This window comes from Pinus tabuliformis, chromosome 1_2 (genome assembly GCF_031772625.1).
Source record: "Pinus tabuliformis cultivar Carrire ecotype Pingquan chromosome 1_2, CPIR1, whole genome shotgun sequence".
In the NCBI taxonomy this organism is placed as follows: domain Eukaryota; kingdom Viridiplantae; phylum Streptophyta; class Pinopsida; order Pinales; family Pinaceae; genus Pinus; species Pinus tabuliformis.
Genome location: NC_142298.1, coordinates 422,590,610 through 422,608,680, shown reverse-complemented (window position 1 = coordinate 422,608,680; position 18,071 = coordinate 422,590,610). Strand labels below are relative to the sequence as shown.

The following is an 18,071-nucleotide window of genomic DNA, read 5'->3' as shown; positions in this document are numbered from 1 at the left end:
GCAATAAACTAATGAGAATGGTGGATTAAGTCAAATTAGGAGGTTGAATGAGCCCAAATAATTGTACATTTTTGGGGCTCATCAAACAGAATGGGAAAAAACCATTTTATTTCTAAAACAGTGGAAATAGATGACTGCCATTTATGAGAATCCTGCATTTTGCTTTTTAACCAAATAAATTTGCAGCAGCTTTGTGGATCCATAACTTAAAGCAATGGGAAAAGGAAAAGCAGATAACAGTCTCTACATTTGGAATGACAAAATAGTTTGATTCATATTCATATGAAAACATTACAACCTAAAAAAGATAGGCATGGAGATTCCATACATTTGGATAACACCCAAATGACATTTTCAATGATAGCAAGAACAATAGCAGGGGACGGTATATGAGAAAATTAAGTTAGGCAGACCATAAAAATAAAACTCAAAATCAAATTAAAAAAGCTCTCCTAGGCAAGGTGTTAACTAGCTTTAAATCGCACACAATTTTGTCAGACTGTCAAACACTACACGGTACCCTTGCTGCTGGTTGTTGCCAATAATGGAGAAAATTGCAGAACTATCCATAGGAATGAGATAGTTAGTAGCAGGCAGCGATACATCATCTCAACCATGGAAATGAAAGACCAGAGTGGGGACTTTAACAGTTTTCAGCCCTGATAAATCATAGCAGGTATCATATAGAGAAAACCCACCTGCAGATTTCAGGTTCCCAGTCCCAGCCCTGAAAGCATCCCTCATTGCAGTATAGGCAGACTCAACCAAACGAACCACAGAGGTTCCAAGATCGATAATAACTCTGCCATTGCCATTAGCATCCATCCTTAACACAGAGGCAGGAATGGAGGTGAGCCTCTTCCCACCGACGCTTATGCCCACCAGCTCAACATAGTAGAAAGTATCGAGCTTTGGGTTGATCAGCAGCAGTGTAAAATTTGCACTGCAGCTGCACCAAAAATTAGGGAACTAGAGGTTCCAGACGCGCTCCTGTCGACTAAACAGTAAGAAAATCGTTTGCTGAATTGTGCCCTTGTCTGAGATGGAAACGAGAGTGTCCTTCGGCCCAGACCCAGAAGCCCTGTAGCTCCAACAACCCTTCGTTATCATGGCCACAGACCAGTACCACTCTTCTAATCACTTGCCCTCTGAATGTGCAAGTCTCTGTGGAGAAATCGCCCACTGTGAAAAACCCATCTCTATAGGAGACCTGGTATTCGCAATACCTGTTATTTCTGCAACCACTGATGTCCAGTTTCTTGCACAGGGAACCTTTCTGTATGTCGATGAAGCTGCAGGGTTGAATAAGGGATCAGTCTGGCCATAGCAGTTTGTGCATGGCAAGCACTGAATCCACCTTATATCTGTGCCAGTGTCCTCCACCATGAAGCTAACAAAACTTTTTTTGCTTTTGTTTCAGTACGAAAAAAACAACGGAATTTTTGTTAAAGAAACTGTTTACATATTTCAGAAAAATCCTTCCTTCATGCATATATCATCAAGCATAGCTCAAGTTAAATACGATGACTCATACATCTCATAGGGCATCTAACAAAAATAATCCTACTCAAGCATAGCTCAAGTTAGACAGAATGACTCATACATCTCATAGTGATCTAACAAAAATAATCCTAACATAGAATCGTAGTCGTTTAATAAACCATCCACATATAACCCCAACGTATATTAAGCAATATTACATCTATTTAAAAAGTACCAAAAAGATAATGACCCCCCACTATGTCGAGTATAGTAAATTTTCCTAGATTCAAGATAGTTGTTGTTGACATATGGCTTATAGTTGATCTCTCCAAATTGATGATACAGATTAATTTTTGATAAAGTATATGTGATCCCATTTTGTTCCTGGAATATATGAGCAAATTACAAACTTTTGATAAAGTATATGTAATTTCATTTTGCTCCTGGAATATATGAGTAATGACAGTTTATCAAAAATTCTAATCAAATTTTTAATATTGAGCATCAAGAAAGAAATCATGTGAGGATTTAATGATGTTTCATCCGGAGCCCATTGAATGACCACTTTTGAATCGCCAAAAACATCTAACACCTTAATATATAACCAGTTAGCACAATATAAAACTCCCGGGAATGTTATGATCTCCACCCTTATGTTGGTTCCCATCCCACTAAACTAATTGAAATGGTAGAAACGTCCAAGACTAAGAACAATAAATGCACCAATCCCACATTTGTTCAAGTATGAGGCCCCGTCAAAAAACCCCACAGGGTAGCGACTCCAAATGTCAACTAGTGTGATGCACCTCCTCGTAGTCTTACCCTCCCAAGGACTAGACTCATTGAAGAGGGAAACTATATTCATACAGGTCCAATTGATGTCTACAAGTTGTTGCTAAAAAATGCATCTATTCCTACACTTCCAAATTCCCAAAATGGTATAGAAAGGTAGTGTTCAAATTTTTTTATGACCAAACATCCAACCTTTTATAAAGCAACCACAAATATAGAATCCCAATTCGCATCAATCTTCAATATGTGCACAATAGATCTCCAAATAGAAGTTGCCACTGGATAATTGAGCAGAAGGTGGGTCACATCCTCTAAGGCATCATTACATAAAATGCACCAACCCGAACCACTGAATCCATGGCAACATCAATTGTCCCATGTTAGAAATTTGTTTCTTCCAGCCATATAATCTTGAGAGGGATCTTCCAATACGAAAGTTTTTTAAACCATTCTTACTCAATAGAAACTTGTTGGGGTTGTGCAATGTATTATAAACCTCCTTTACAGTAACCACACCCTGCACCAACTTATAATCCCATGTAAAAAGATCCGCCTTATCCTTGAGGAATATACTAGCCATTTGCAAGGTTTTTGATGTAATTGTCCCAACACATTGCGAGATGAAAAAAAATCCCAAATCCCACGCGTTTAAGCCATGTTGGACATGGCATAATTGGATCTTGTGCCAACATGATTTGATTCAAAAAGTAAATGCCCAAATTATGTAAATGTATAAAGAGCAAGATAGGCAATGTGTGATCCCCCATGAAACCACGAATTAGATCCAACCTGATCTCAACCTATGAACCCGACCCAATATATCATCTAATATTGCCTATCATCCAATGTTTGATCTTCATCAAACCTCACCAAATGTAGGATGACATACAAGTGACCCTTACCCCATCCTTAATCCATGCAGACATCATTGAATTTTTAAGGTATTTTTCATTAAGAATGGATCACCAAATACCTGAATCACATAGGGCGCACCAACGGCTCTTAACCCCTAGAGCCCAATTAATTTTTTTGATATGGAGGATGCCCCAACCGCCATAATCTTTATCCACAAAGATATCATCAAAACTAGCCATACAGATTTTTTTTCGCTCTCGGATCCTGCCCATATAATGTTGGGAATGATAGATTTGATTATCTTTGTGATGTTGTGTGGCAACATATATAAATTCTTTCAATAAACAACAATGCTTTGAAGTACCGACTAGACCAAAATCAACCTACCACCTGGTGACAATCACTTAGAAGACCAATTAAAGAGTTTGAGATTGAATTTACATAACATCCACTCCCAATCTTTAATGTCATACTTCTTGGGTTTAAGATGGAAGCCCAAATATTTAAAATCAATTTCCATGGGAATAGATGTGACCTCAAAGATGTCAGTGATAGAAACAACAAAGACTGTGTCAGAAGAAGCATCTATTAGAATGGATTTTAAATGGTTCATATAGAGCCCAGAAGCATGACCACAATTAGAGATAATTTCGTGAAGATTTTGTCATTCCCAAACAAAAGCTTTACCCATATTCATTCCCAAACAAAAGAATTACCCATAAATAATAGATCATCCATAAACATCAACTTGGTAATGGAATCATTTTTAGTGATCTGCACCCCCTAGAAAGAGCTTCTACGTTGAGCATCCTTGACAATAAGGCTCACCCACCAATAACCAACAGAAATAGAAGTGGGGAAAGGAGCATCCCTGGCAAAGGCTCTAGAAGCCATAAAGAATCGAGATGGAACCCCATTATAAATCAATACAACAAAGTTTACAGATGTAATATAGCCCATAATCCAATCCACAGACTCCACTGAAAGACCAATCTTGTGTAGGATTAACCTCAAGAACCACCAATCAATACAATCATAGGCTTTTATCATATCCACTTTTAACAAAATAATGTTTTTCTTCCTCGCCTTTATAGTGTGTAGGGTTTCATGTGCGATTTCCACTGTGTCTTGTATTTGGTGATTTTTCAAAAAGCCAAATTGTTCAGAAGAGATAAATTTTGAAAGAGTATCCTTCATCCACAAAGCAATAGTCTTTGAAATCATTTTGCAAATAAGATTGCTTAGGGAAATTAGCCTATAGTCCCTGAAGGTGTAGCCGGAGCTACCTTAGAAATCAACGTTATGGAAGTGGAGTTTATAGTCCCTGGTATCCTGCAAGAAATTTTCGATTCTTCCACTAAAATAAGGAGGTTCTTACCCATAGAATTAAAGAAGTGAAGGAAGAACTCCACTGGCCATCCATCAGGCTTATGACTCTTTTCCCTAGCTAGGCATTTAAAGACCACCAATAGTTATGATATAGAAATTACCTCTTCCATAATATCATTAGCAACCCCATCAAACACGTTTGGATAAGCTTGTAATATCTCTAACTGATTATCAATGTCTACTCCCTCTTGCTCTCGATATAAATTCCCATAGAAACAAATAGCTTCTTCATGAAGATCATTCAAAGTGGATATCGAATGACCATCTTCTCCCACCAAATCCCAAATGGAATTATTTCTTTGACACTAAGAGGCAAATCTATGAATTTTTTTTTATTTCTATCACCTTCTGCTATCCAAATGGCCCTAATCTTCAATCTCCACTCCGCTTCCTGTTGGTTCAGGATGTGTCTCTCTTTCCCCTCTAGATCCATATCCAATTGTTCCAAGACTTGGAGAAGTAATCTAGATTGGATGGGTCGTTCATAGAAGCTAATTTCTGGCCAATCTCTTTTAATTCCTATGTTTCTTACCGCTAATCCAATGCCTCACCTTTTTATTTAACATGGCTTCTTTGTTGTAGACACGTTCAATAATTGATGACTCAACATGGAAAATCTCCTACACCCAGAAATCACGAATGATATGTGCAAAGTATTGATCCTTTAACCAATTATGGTTAAATTTGAAAGGATATCCCTTGAGAACAATATCACTATGTCGTTGAAGAATAATTGGAGAATGGTTCGACAATCTCTCTGGGGAAACCCATGAGAACATCGACCTCATGCACTTCAAAAAATTCTCATGCACCAAAAATCTATCCAACCTCTTAGGAATCCCCTTTGAACCCATGCGATTGTTCCTCCAAGTAGGGACAATGGGAGATGGAAATATATCCACCAAATGATTAGCCACGAAGAGCCCCGTGAAATATTCATTCAGATGATCCATTTTTCATTTAGAACCTCACATTTCCTGAGAAGTTAAAGTCAAGTTTAAATAACCTAGCAGTATCAGGGATCCAATCATCAACAAGTTGCTTATGTCCAAACGATCCTAGAATGCTAGCTTAGAATCATATGGAGAGTATGTGTTTAACAATGAAATCAAAATTTGGAGCCACGAAAAATTCCAGATAGAAAAATCCCTTCAAAGTATTTAAAATCCCTAAAGTTAACCACCCTAAGATCCCATAAAGCGGCCAAACTCACAAACTGACCCAAGGAATCAATAGCACAAAATTACCACCCCAAACACATCTTCAAATTATAGGATTGATCCTTTGCCCCTTATAACAAAATCTCCTGGATGAGGATGATCTAAGGACAATGAATCCTAAACAAATGCCTAAGGGAGACCTATTTTTTATCATTCTCAAGGCCCCTAATATTAATGGATAATACCTTTGTAGTGGAGGTTTGATAGCGTCCATATCGTCTCTAAGTGCCCGAACATCATAGTGATAATGAGGAATAGGTAGTGCATCCTCGGAGCATTCATCGAATATGCAAACAACCCTGTAAAAATTGGACCCTAGGGGATGACTGTTTTTGTCTTACCCCTCCTCTAGTGGTGGATGGTGACATTTTACCTTGATTCAAGGCTAATAAAGACCCCCTAAAGAAATGACAGTCGAATGCACCGTCAATACCTCAATGTCTAGCTAAATTATGACCCAAGATGGCGAGCCCATAACCAATGGAATTGGTAGGAGATTTGTCCTTCGACAAAGACCCAAAGCAGATAACTAGAGAATTAGGGCCAGATGAGGGAACTAGAAATTCACAAGATGAAGCAAAAATCAAGGAAGATTGAAGATTTAATGGAGTGGACGAAGCCATAACAGACGATTCAATACTCAAATCTAGGCAGGGATTGATATATAGATAACACCCCCGAAGGATCCACCCAGATGGAAGGATTGATGAAGGGAGGTTGTATACCTTTATTCATGTCCCCCCTCCCCCCATCCCCACCCCCATATTAGATAACCTCAATTCAAAATCACCAAAGACACAAGCATTATCAGGAAATAACAATGAAAGAAGCAATGAAAATAATTTCAAATGTAAGTGAAAGATTCCATATAATACTTGTTATACATAGTAAATATTGTAACAAGATATAATCATGGTTAGATATGGAATATGCTTGTGAATATTGGTATGGGGATATCCTCTAATTGTCTGAGATAACTACTATCATTTTGAAGGTGTAGGGTGGTTCTCTCTTTTCGGTTTAAAGGGGGCCTCCTGTCTCTAGGTTTTTTGGGCCTTTCCTGCCATTTTGAACTTTTATTTTTCCCTGACATTTGGACTATTTAGTCAGCTATAGTTTTCTTTGTCGTTTCATCCTTGTCTATAGAGACAGATGTCTCGAACCAACCTCCGGGTGGGGCTCAAGATGGTCAAGGAATGACACTTGGTGTTGTGATGGGCGAAGTATGCCATGTTCTTGTTCTTCGGATTCTCTGCCTAAACCTCGTCATCTTCACAAAGCACTTTGCACCCAAGTGGAGAGGCATGTTTTATCCCTTGGATGTGATGCTGCCATGAATAAGGTCTCGAGTTTGTCTTCCAAAGCGCTAATGCAAGGATTTTTGTACATATCTCTCAGTAAATCTCAGATTCAATCCTGGGTATCTTTTCACTAGAATCCTCTTCTAGGTTGTAATATACCCCCTAAGCCTACTCTGAGAATTAACTACTAGGCTCTCATTCTATCAAATTTTCTTCGTTTATAGTTAAGATTCAACCATCGTCACTAGTATAATTATTCCATCATTATATGATCACTATTATTCATGCAACTATACTCATATTCTTAACAATTGAACGACACCAAAAGTAATGAACCATCATACCACATACTCTTTCTATGCTTTACTAGATCCATGATGTGGACTTTTAGATTCATTTATAAGACTTGTATGTCAGATCAACCCTTAAGCATAATTTACAATTTGGAGAAAGGAATTAATCATAGCATGCAATCAATAAAACTCTTTTATGACTCCACACAAGCATTAATGGAATATTTCTTTGAGTCTACTGTAACTAGCATGGCTATGAATCATGATCATAGTCCTACAGGCATAGTCAAAAGTGTTACTGATATAACTCTTATGAAACAGGCATAAATGGCTAAACTAGCCTCATTGGATACAATTCTTATGATGCAATAATGCATGGCATAGATAACCTGAACCATAGACTATACAATTAGAAGCATTATACCATAATTGTTTTGCATGCACCAATGTCTCATGCATAAATATTTGCCAATTTAAACCAAAGATATCACATAACGTTAGAGGCATACTACGTTCCTTCACTAAATTTAATGATGATCAAGTTTAGATTCAATAGATATCTCACACATCCATATATGATCATCTCATAAACAAAGTTAGTACAAGTAGTTCTACTTATGCATGTAGATTCTACCATGAGTAACATGTGTTAGATAGCTCTTTGACCCTAGTATTAACAACTATCTACTACGCTTCCATCACTAAGAGTCACATGCATAAGAATTCTATCATTCTCATAAATAAAAGATAACACAAACATCTACACATCTGAACTGAACGATTCCATAATATAAAAAGTAAAGAATAAACATACAGTATATCCCATGCAAGAGCATCCAACTAGATTAGAAGAGAGAACACCACTTGGAAAACTGAGCACCGCCACCCAACCTAGAATTGATTCTTCCAGTTCACCCCCGAGCCGAGGTTCTTTCCATGTATCAATTGCCTCTTGTTGATCTTTACAATGGGTATTTATTACCCTCTTTCATGATATGGTTTCCATTAGCAGTGTCCCGCTTTTATGGATCTTTTTTATCCATCTGCCCAGGATTTTCTCAGAAAAGCTCGCCTTTCTCTCCTGCGAGGCTTTTCCTCATAAAATCTTGTCTTTCTCTCCTACAAAGCTTTTATGTTTTTCTCAATGGATATTTATCTCCAATCCATCCAGCTTATCTAGAATTGAATCTAGAAGCTTTATCATGAAATAATTATCCTTTCCCATTCACCAATGGGATTTGGCAAGAATATCATCTCTTGGTGTCTCGCTTTTCCAAGTGATTAATTAATTTATTTATTTCATAAAGTATTTACTTTTCATATTACACATCAGACCTATCTTTTCTTAGCTTAGGTTTGCAAATTTTTACACACAAGGGAGGGGTGTTACATACTCCCCCCCTTAAATTTACACCGTCCTCGGTGTATTACTACATCTTACAATATTATTTCCTCGTTCATAGGTAGTTGTCTCTGACTTCACAAATCCCATGGCCTTTCCATTTGATGCAAATCTTCCAATATATATCAGTTACAAGGAGCACATATCCTTCCATCGCTACCTGTAACATTTGTTTCAATCAATTTTGTGAGAGATTTGAGATGCAAAAACTCAACTATGTTTACCACAGTTAATATCATAATTTGATATATAGTACTACTAATTGAATGACTATGGCTTATATTGCCCACCATTTATTGTGGTTGAAGAAATGCATGTTCTTCCCCTGCATTCTTCCAAGCCTTTGTGTTCTTGTCGAACACTTTCTCCTTGCAGTTTTCCTGCATACAACAAGTTAAACTAGCACATTGACTAATATCATATCAGGTTAGCTCAACATAACCATCAAAATCATATGTACCTTTCAATCATAGATCACCTGTAATCCACATAGATCAGACTCATAATCATATGCATACAAAACTGAAATACAACACTAATACTTATCCTTGAATCACTTCTTAGCTTTCTTCTTCTGTATGCACTCCAGGTTGGTTGCCATACCAGACAATCACCCAGTGTCTTCATGCATACCTGCACATAGTGTGTATTACACACACCCAGCTATACATGTCCTATATTATCATGCAATACATGTATCCATACCGGTACTATATGTACCGCTTGTACACAGTACCATCTGTACAATTTGTACACCGTATCGATGTCCATAGCATCACTTGCACGACATATACTTTATTCACATGTTTCTACCCATGTTAGTATTATGCTAAAAATTCCTTCATTTATTTATATTACCTTTATGTAAGTGGGACAAACCGTGCTCAGTTTATTGATAGGAGAATAAGGAATTTCATGGACCTATTCAACTTCTGCAACCAATGAATTTTTTTATGTCAAAGTATTCAAGTGCTTTTATTTAGCAATTCATTTTCCTGTGTCATGTGGTTGCAGTGCAATTTCAACAAAATAGTATCATAAAAGTAATCATGCATACTACAACTTTATCATACCCATAACTTTGAGTTTTGAGATTAAATTTGTCATATGCACAAGGTTTTAACAACAACAGAATATTCCTTCCGCTTAGTCATAAAGTAGATTATTGACTATGATACTTACTTTATCTTTAACCAAGAAAATGATCGTTTGGTACTTAAAAGTACTCCATACTTAACTAGTCATGTCATGTGCTATTTTTACACCTCTTCCAACATCTTGTTGGCCATGAATAATTTTAGGTATAAACTCATTTCCCTTTCATGAGTTATAATTGAAAGTTACAATGTTTTCAATTCCACACCCTTTAAGTTTTTAGGCACTATGTGTACGAGGGTGTGATCCTAGGGTATTTACATGTTAACACCTCCTTTTAACATTAAATCACCCCTGAAACAAAGAGATCAGTTTAACATGAATTCTCGCGTGATTTATGCAACAATTCTTATGTTTTCCTATTCAACCTAGACAACATTATCAATGCAATCTGTCAGGAAAACTTCCCAATATTGCTTGGTAGGAATTAGTGATACAAAATATGTACTTCAATTTGTATGGTTGTCAAATCTATTTGAATAGATTGTTGGATATCATTTAATCGAACCAATTGTCTACACAATCTCAATTACCAGTATCACTTAGCCGTCAATATAGTGAAGTCATCCTATTATTTTAACCACGATCTGTTGCTTAGTTTGTTATCCTTTCTCTTATCTTACTTGATGCATGTGTTATTTTACTACTAACATAAGATCTTTAGATCATCATGAGCCATAATTATGCGAAACCTTTTGGTTTACCAAATCTTTGTTTACTAATTCAGAGTCATGTTTCAAATCTAGTGTATAAAAGTAGGCTGCTCGAGATTGTTCTAATGCACTAAGCACCACCATATATACTTTGTTTATATAAAGTAGAAGCACACAGATAATTTTACTCTTATCACTTCCCACAAGAAGTACATTTGTAAGATCTCAATTCATTTTGCAGATGGGAAAGGTTCATGTTTGTGAGATGTTACCCACAAAATCCCATTTATATCTGGATGGATAGGTACACCTTAAGTTGCAAAGTTTCACACATTAGAATTTGAGTGAATTGTTGGGAAGGTGCTCTTAAGCTTAACATTGTCTTTCTGCTATTAACCCAGGAGTTTCTTCTATACTCCCATTATGTATTTACACTAGATGTACCTTTGGTGTCAATTCCATCGACTTTCTTATGAAGGTCATACAATTAGTAATGTATGATGTCTTCATGCATACAATAATTTGTATTGTATGTGTGCCTACTCTTCACACTTTGACCCTAGTTCAGTCCATATTTGAACATACAATTTGTGCTTCTTATTAATTACAATTGTTTATATATTGTTTTACTCAAAGACACCTATAGGTCCAACTATGCATATCCAACGAAAGATGCATATGTCACGGAATATAATAACCTGGTAAGGTTAAGTTCCCTTTAATAACATTTTTTCCTAACCGAAGAAAAAAATCACATTCCAAAATGAATTGTATCATTACATATAGATGCACTAATCAAAATATTAAATTGAAAGACAATTTGTACAATTACATAGTCTTATACTATAACATGTCCTTTACGAACTTAACACTATTTCATGGGAACCTTTATAATTAGATATCCTTCCATAACACCTTAGAACTTATTCTAGGGTGGAACCCACTTAATTAACCATCAACTTCTGTTAATGTGTATAGTATGTCCTGAGTCTCTTATCTGATGAGGTATATAATTTCCTTTTATATACTTTTACTTTTGATTTTTCCTCATGCTGTCCATGATCTATGAAAGGAAACACTTGATATTTTATCTCTTTTTGTTTGTGAGTTACCTTACTAGAGTTTAACATTTTCTCTTTTATATAATCATCCTTTCTTAGGATTTCTATAAACTTTATTCCACTAAGTTATGTCCTTGAGTGGACTATCCTTTCAGGTATTAGTTGGAATTTTATCAAGCCATGCCCTTGTATAGCAATCATACAACTCATAATTTGCTTTTACTATGAGTAAAATAACATGATGACCATATCATCAAAATTTTAATCCAATAAACATATTTTAAAATTACTTATTTACCGCCATAATTTTCATGATAGAGATACTGCCTGTGATCTAATTGAATATCTCACTAATACTGTGGGTATGGTACCATACTTCACCAAATTGTTTAACTTTGCTATGCATATTTATAACTATGAAAGTATCACTTTTAACTTATGGTTTATAGTATTTAGGCCCCCATGATAACATTCATCAATAGCTTAAGTTTTGAAACCTTCCACACATATAATAAATAGAATTTTAAATTTTTCACATCATCCGATAGTAACCAATTGAAATTAATCAATATGTTAATTTGTAGTTATCTTTTTGTATTTCTCTTTACTCCACTATAGTTCATCGAGAGCACATGATATGCTTAACACATTGAACAAAGCTAATTCGATTGGAATAAACTTGCAAGACAATAGTATTTTGTGTCTTGATGGTAAAACAAAATAGCCTCACTATGTAAGCAACATTTCTTTGGTTGTTTTATGAAGCATGTTTTATAAAAAAGGCCAATGGTCACCCTTGGTTCGTCAAATCTAAACCATCCATGCACCTTATTCTTCTCAAATGGACTCAATTTCATACTTTGAATTCTAAAGCCTTGGAAAACATGAAACCTTCCAAAAGAGATGACGATATTGTAACAAATATTGAAGTCTACATTTGTCCATCCAAGCACGCAGTGAATTTTTTTTTTCGGTTGGAATAGTTTGCAGACGTCAAATCTGCCACAACATATGCTTGTGATTCCCGCAAAATTATTGCAAAAAAAAAAAAACGATTTGAAAATTCTTAATCATTCCTTTCAGATAGTAATCGTTTGTCCAACATACACACGACGCTTGTCTGCTCTTCATCAAATATCAAATTCTGATTGGGAAGGTAACCATGAAAAAAAATGGAACTTCCCTGTGCCTTGTTTTATCACCCATAATACCCTTTACACGTAGTATTTGATTTGAGTGAACAACTTTTATAAAACTCCATCCATATATCAAGCTTTTTCAACGAAATTTTATTTGATATAATCTCCATCGCATTTTTTTCTGTACCATTATTTGACCATCTAACCCCCCTATCAGGTGTAAGGTACTCCATAATTGCATGCAGCCTATGCATGAAAATTGGCGCCATCATTGTATGAAGCATGCAATTGCATCTTATGGTAAGGACATGATGGCCATACCTACATGTAAGTACATGGATGGTTTTGGTCATTATCACCACATGCATACTATGCCCAATGGGAAAGATACCCATAACATGTTTAAAGTGTAATAAAATCAACAGAAAAATAAATAAATACCCATGCCATCTTCAAAGCGTAACGAATCCACAGAAATTTATTCGTATCACTACAATTTATAAAAAGAGTTGAATATTTGATTCTCTCAAACCACTTGCTCCTTTAAATGGTCGATGGTGATGTTTGAACCCATGCATATGTATGTGCAGATGACCTTCATTCCACTCTCTTAACACCTAGAAAATCTGAGGGCTCTAGTAGTCAGAAGATTTCGACGCATACCAGGGAATGTGCCCAACGATTTAATTATTCCCTGAGAGCATCATTGTGAGCATAGCTAGTTGCTTCATCGAGCTTCCTCTAAATGGTAAAGCTTTACACAACAAAAAACTCACACTGCTAGAGAAAAATTTACAATTTCCAACTAACTAGAAAATCTGTCATGAGAATCAAGCTTGATCACCCATTTATGTGTAGCCTCAACGCATCGGGAAGATAGAGAAATCAGTTGAAGGTCGAGATAACCATTATCCACCCTTCTTCCACATCTGTGTCCATCACATGGAGAGGATAAGGTTAGTGTGTCGTGTAATTAAGGATAAACTCTATCCAACTAAGGGTAACTATGCCCATGAGGATAACCATTATCCAAACCAATTTCGTTTGTTTCTAGCTCAATCAACCATCGAACGCCTCCAAATCAGCAAATATTCATTCATAGTCGACACAGAAAAGGAAACGGAAGTGCTGTGAGCTTTTCTCTGATCCTTCCATGGAAAAGGTGTAATATTAAGTACATTATTGTGTATGGAAATCTCAAGAGACATTCTTGTAATTCTCGGTTTTCTATCCTTTAATGCACTCGACTTTGATTATTATTATGATGTTATCTCCCGTCTTCATATGACTACTCTCCCTGTAATATATATATGATTAAAATAATTTAATTAGCTAGACTTTCTTGATATCAAAGCTGTCATTCTGAGTTTTATATTTTGTCACATCAACTGGTATCAAATCACGTTTGAGTCATAGCCTCACAGTTTCCCAGGTACTTGCTTTGCTAAATCTTTTAAAACAGTTCAAGGCTTGGCTCCCTTTGCTAAATATTTTAAAACAATTCAAGGCTTGGCTCAAACGTCACAGGTTTCCTTGAACGCCAGAGTAACCTTGGTTCGACAGGAAAGCTAGGCTTCACCATGGTCCGTCATGAAGCTCTGTCATTAGGGCTTGGCTCCTACGCCGCACAAACTCATGCATGCCTCACTCATCAATTTTCTTAAATAATAAACCTGCTCTCTACCTCTAAAATACCTTATATATATATAACTAGAATTGCATTTAATGAAGTAAATGAACTTATAACAGTTCTGAATATAAGGAAATCCTCAACATTTTCTCCAAGTAAAATGATATTGGAAAAAAATAATCAGTGTGAAACTTGAACCCTTTGCAAAGCAATAATTATAAACCAACTATATTAGGGATCAAATTTCCTCAATAAGTAACATATTTTCCCGATCTTTGTCTCATAATCTGAGATGCAACCATATTTGCATCAACATCATCATCACCATGCTAGGTTGAGGTTGTTCCTCATTAAATTTTCGGCCATAGTTTCTCTCATAATTGAACATCCCCGTAAAATAAATTTTGAATGGTTTACAATTGTCACAGGGAGGGGTAGACGCTAAAGAGGCATCAGATGGTTATCAAGATTTGCATTGCAAGTATAGAGGTAGAGCTAACATGCAAATCGGATTCGCAAAAGTAAATCATTAAATTACTCTTTTGAATAGCCCACAGAGAAACAAGCAAAACTTCCAATTCCCTCCAATAAATTATTTTAATATTTAGATTCAACCTTAAGCAATCCTAATTTCCTTTGATTGCAAGTCATGTTATTCGCATGCTTAAGATTTAACTTCAACCCTTTATGGAAATTGGGTTATTTTTCTTATAAAATTTTATAACCAAAACCATTCAATAAAACTTCTTATTTGTTTAGGACCTAATTTAAGGCCCTCATTCCTATCTTACAGAGGTGGATTGGCCCATAGGCTGAAAGGTTTGAACTTAAGCTTTGATACCATTTGTAACATACCGCCTGAGCCTACTTCGAGAATTAACTACTATGCTCTCATTATATCAATTTTTCTTCGTTTACAGTTAAGATTTAACCGCCGTCACCAGTATAATTATTTCGTCATTTTATGATCACTATTATTCATGTAGCTATACTCATATTCTTAATAACTGAACGACAACAAAAGTAATGAACCATCATACCACATACTCTTTCTATGCTTTACTGGATCTATGTTGTGGATTTTTAGATTCATTTATAAGACTTGTATGTCAGATCAACCCTTAAGCATAATTTACAATTTGGAGAAAGGAATTAATCATAGCATGCAATCAATAAAACTCTTTGATGACTCCACACAAGCATTAATGGAACATTTCTTTGAGTCTACTGTAACTAGAATGGCTATGAATCATGATCCTAGTCCTACAGGCATAGTCAAAAGTGTTACTAATATAACCCTTATGCAACAGGCAGAAATGGCTAAACTAGAATCGTTGGATGAAATTATTATGATGCAATAATCCATGGCATATATAACCTGAACCATAGACTATACAATTAGAAGCATTATACCATAATTGTTCTGCATGCACCAATGTCTCATGCATAAATATTTGCCAATTTAAACCAAAGATATCACATAATGTTAGAGGCATACTACGTTCCTTCACTAAATTTAATGATGATCAAGTTTAGATTCAATTGATATCTCACACATCTATATATGATCATCTCATAAACAAAGTTAGTACAAGTAGTTCTACTCATGCATGCAGATTATACGATGAGTAACATGTGTTAGATAGCTCTTGACCCATGTATTAACAACTATATACTATGCTTCCATCACTAACTCTACACTTGGATGCAATAAGAGTCACATGCATAAGAATTCTATCATTCTCATAGATAAAGATAATACAAACATCTACACATCTGAACTGAATGATTCCACAAAATAAAAAGTAAGGAATAAACATATAGTATATCCCATGCAAGAGCATCCAACTAGATTAGAAGAGAGAACACCACTTGGAAAACTGAGCACCGCCACCCAACCTAGAACTGATTCTTCCAGTTCACCCCCAACCTGAGGTTCTTTCCATGGATCAATTGTTGATCTCTGCAATGGGTATTTAATACCCTCTTTCATGATATGGTTTCCATTAGCAACATCCTGCTTTTATGGATCTTTTTTATCCATTTGCCTAGGCTTTTCTCAGAAAAGCTCGTCTTTCTCTCTTGCGAGGCTTTTCCTCATAAAATCTTTCCTTTCTCTCCCACAAAGCTTTTATGTTTTTCTCAATGGATATTTATCTCCAATCCATCCAGCTTATATAGAATTGAATTTAGAAACTTTATCATGAAAGAATTATCCTTTCCCATCACCAATGGGATTTGGCAAGAATCTCATCTCCTAGTGTCTCACTTTTCCAAGTGATTAATTAATTAATTAATTTAATAAATTATTTACTTTTCATATTACACATCAGACCTAGCTTTTCTCAACTTAAGTTTGCAAAGTTTTACGCACAAGGGAGTGGTGTTACAAGGTTATTGTCCTACCATCAGTCTTCTTATGGATCACTTGCTTCATTTCCACTTCCTAGATGAGGGTGAATTTCAAACTATTATGTAGCCGGCTTGGGTTATCGATAGGGGATATCTATGGTTTCAATGGTGGCATGTTGGGTTCAACCCAATATCTGAAAAGCCCAAACCTCAGCACCTATGGGTTAAGTTGGTGGGTTTTCTGCTGGAACTTTGGACTAGACATATTGTCATAAAAGGTATCAAATAACATTGGAAAGTTTGTCTTCTCTGACAAAATGTCTCTAGTGGATTTTAATGAATGCATCCTTTCGGTTTTTGTCGAGATGGACATTACTAAGGGTTTGTCAACTGAACTATGGATTTCATTTGGGGATGTGACCTTTTGTCAAAGATTAGACTTATGGAATATCCCTTTCAGATGCTTGAAATGTCATTAGACGAGCCACTTGAAAGCGGACTGTGTTTCAGTGGGTAAGTATGGGTGACAAGGTTACGTGAAAGTTTGTGCATGTTTTCACTATGGCTAATGGAGACCCTACGTTAGGATTTCATGGTGTTAAGAGGTGGGAAAATGCAAGTTGGACTTCATATATTTCTTCGACCCCTTTGGAGTTTTCTTCCCCATACAATGGTGTTCTAGCCACCAAGCCTTTAGATACAGAACCGTTGATTCCATTCGCTAGGGCCTTTAAGGAATCAACTTCAGACATCTAAACAACTATACACTCAGATAGTGCGATGAAGGTCGATGTTTCTTCTTCTGGAGTGGTTGTGGTTTTGGCCTCATTTACTGACTCTCATTACCACTTCTCTCCTGGGATCTCTCTGACCCTATCGAAAACTCTTTTAGTTAAGCTCCTAGATTCACTTTCTGCTGATGACATTTTTATATTGGAAAGTTTAGTCATTTCCCACTCTAATTCAAACCCTAATAAGTCTTAGTACGTTAATTATTATGATTCCTACTTTGAAACTTTTCCTCCACTTTCCCTCACACCTTCTCAACCCGATTCCTCGTCTTCCCATCCACCATCCCATATTAACCCCATTCTTTGCTCTTCCAGTGTCTCTCAGTCTTCACTCTTTTCGTTTTGCCTCCTTAATATGTTGGACCTACCCTCTAAGAATTTTCCCATGCCAAAGTATGATCCTTCCTCTTTGTCTCACCCTACGCTGGCATCGAACCACTGGATAGGATTCTCTTCGACGAATGACTTTGTTACCTTGGACCCCTCATATCATTCATCCTCAATTTGTGTCCATCCCTTCCTATCCCTCTCCCTAACCTTGTATTCCTCTATGGAA

The 18,071-nt window shown here is 36.2% G+C and overlaps 1 pseudogene; it reads right to left on the bottom strand.

Annotated features, from left to right (window-relative positions):
* Window positions 1-474: 474 nt before the first annotated feature.
* Window positions 475-18,071, bottom strand: part of LOC149206147 (aspartyl protease family protein 2 pseudogene) — a 79,388-nt pseudogene continuing 61,791 nt past the window's right edge.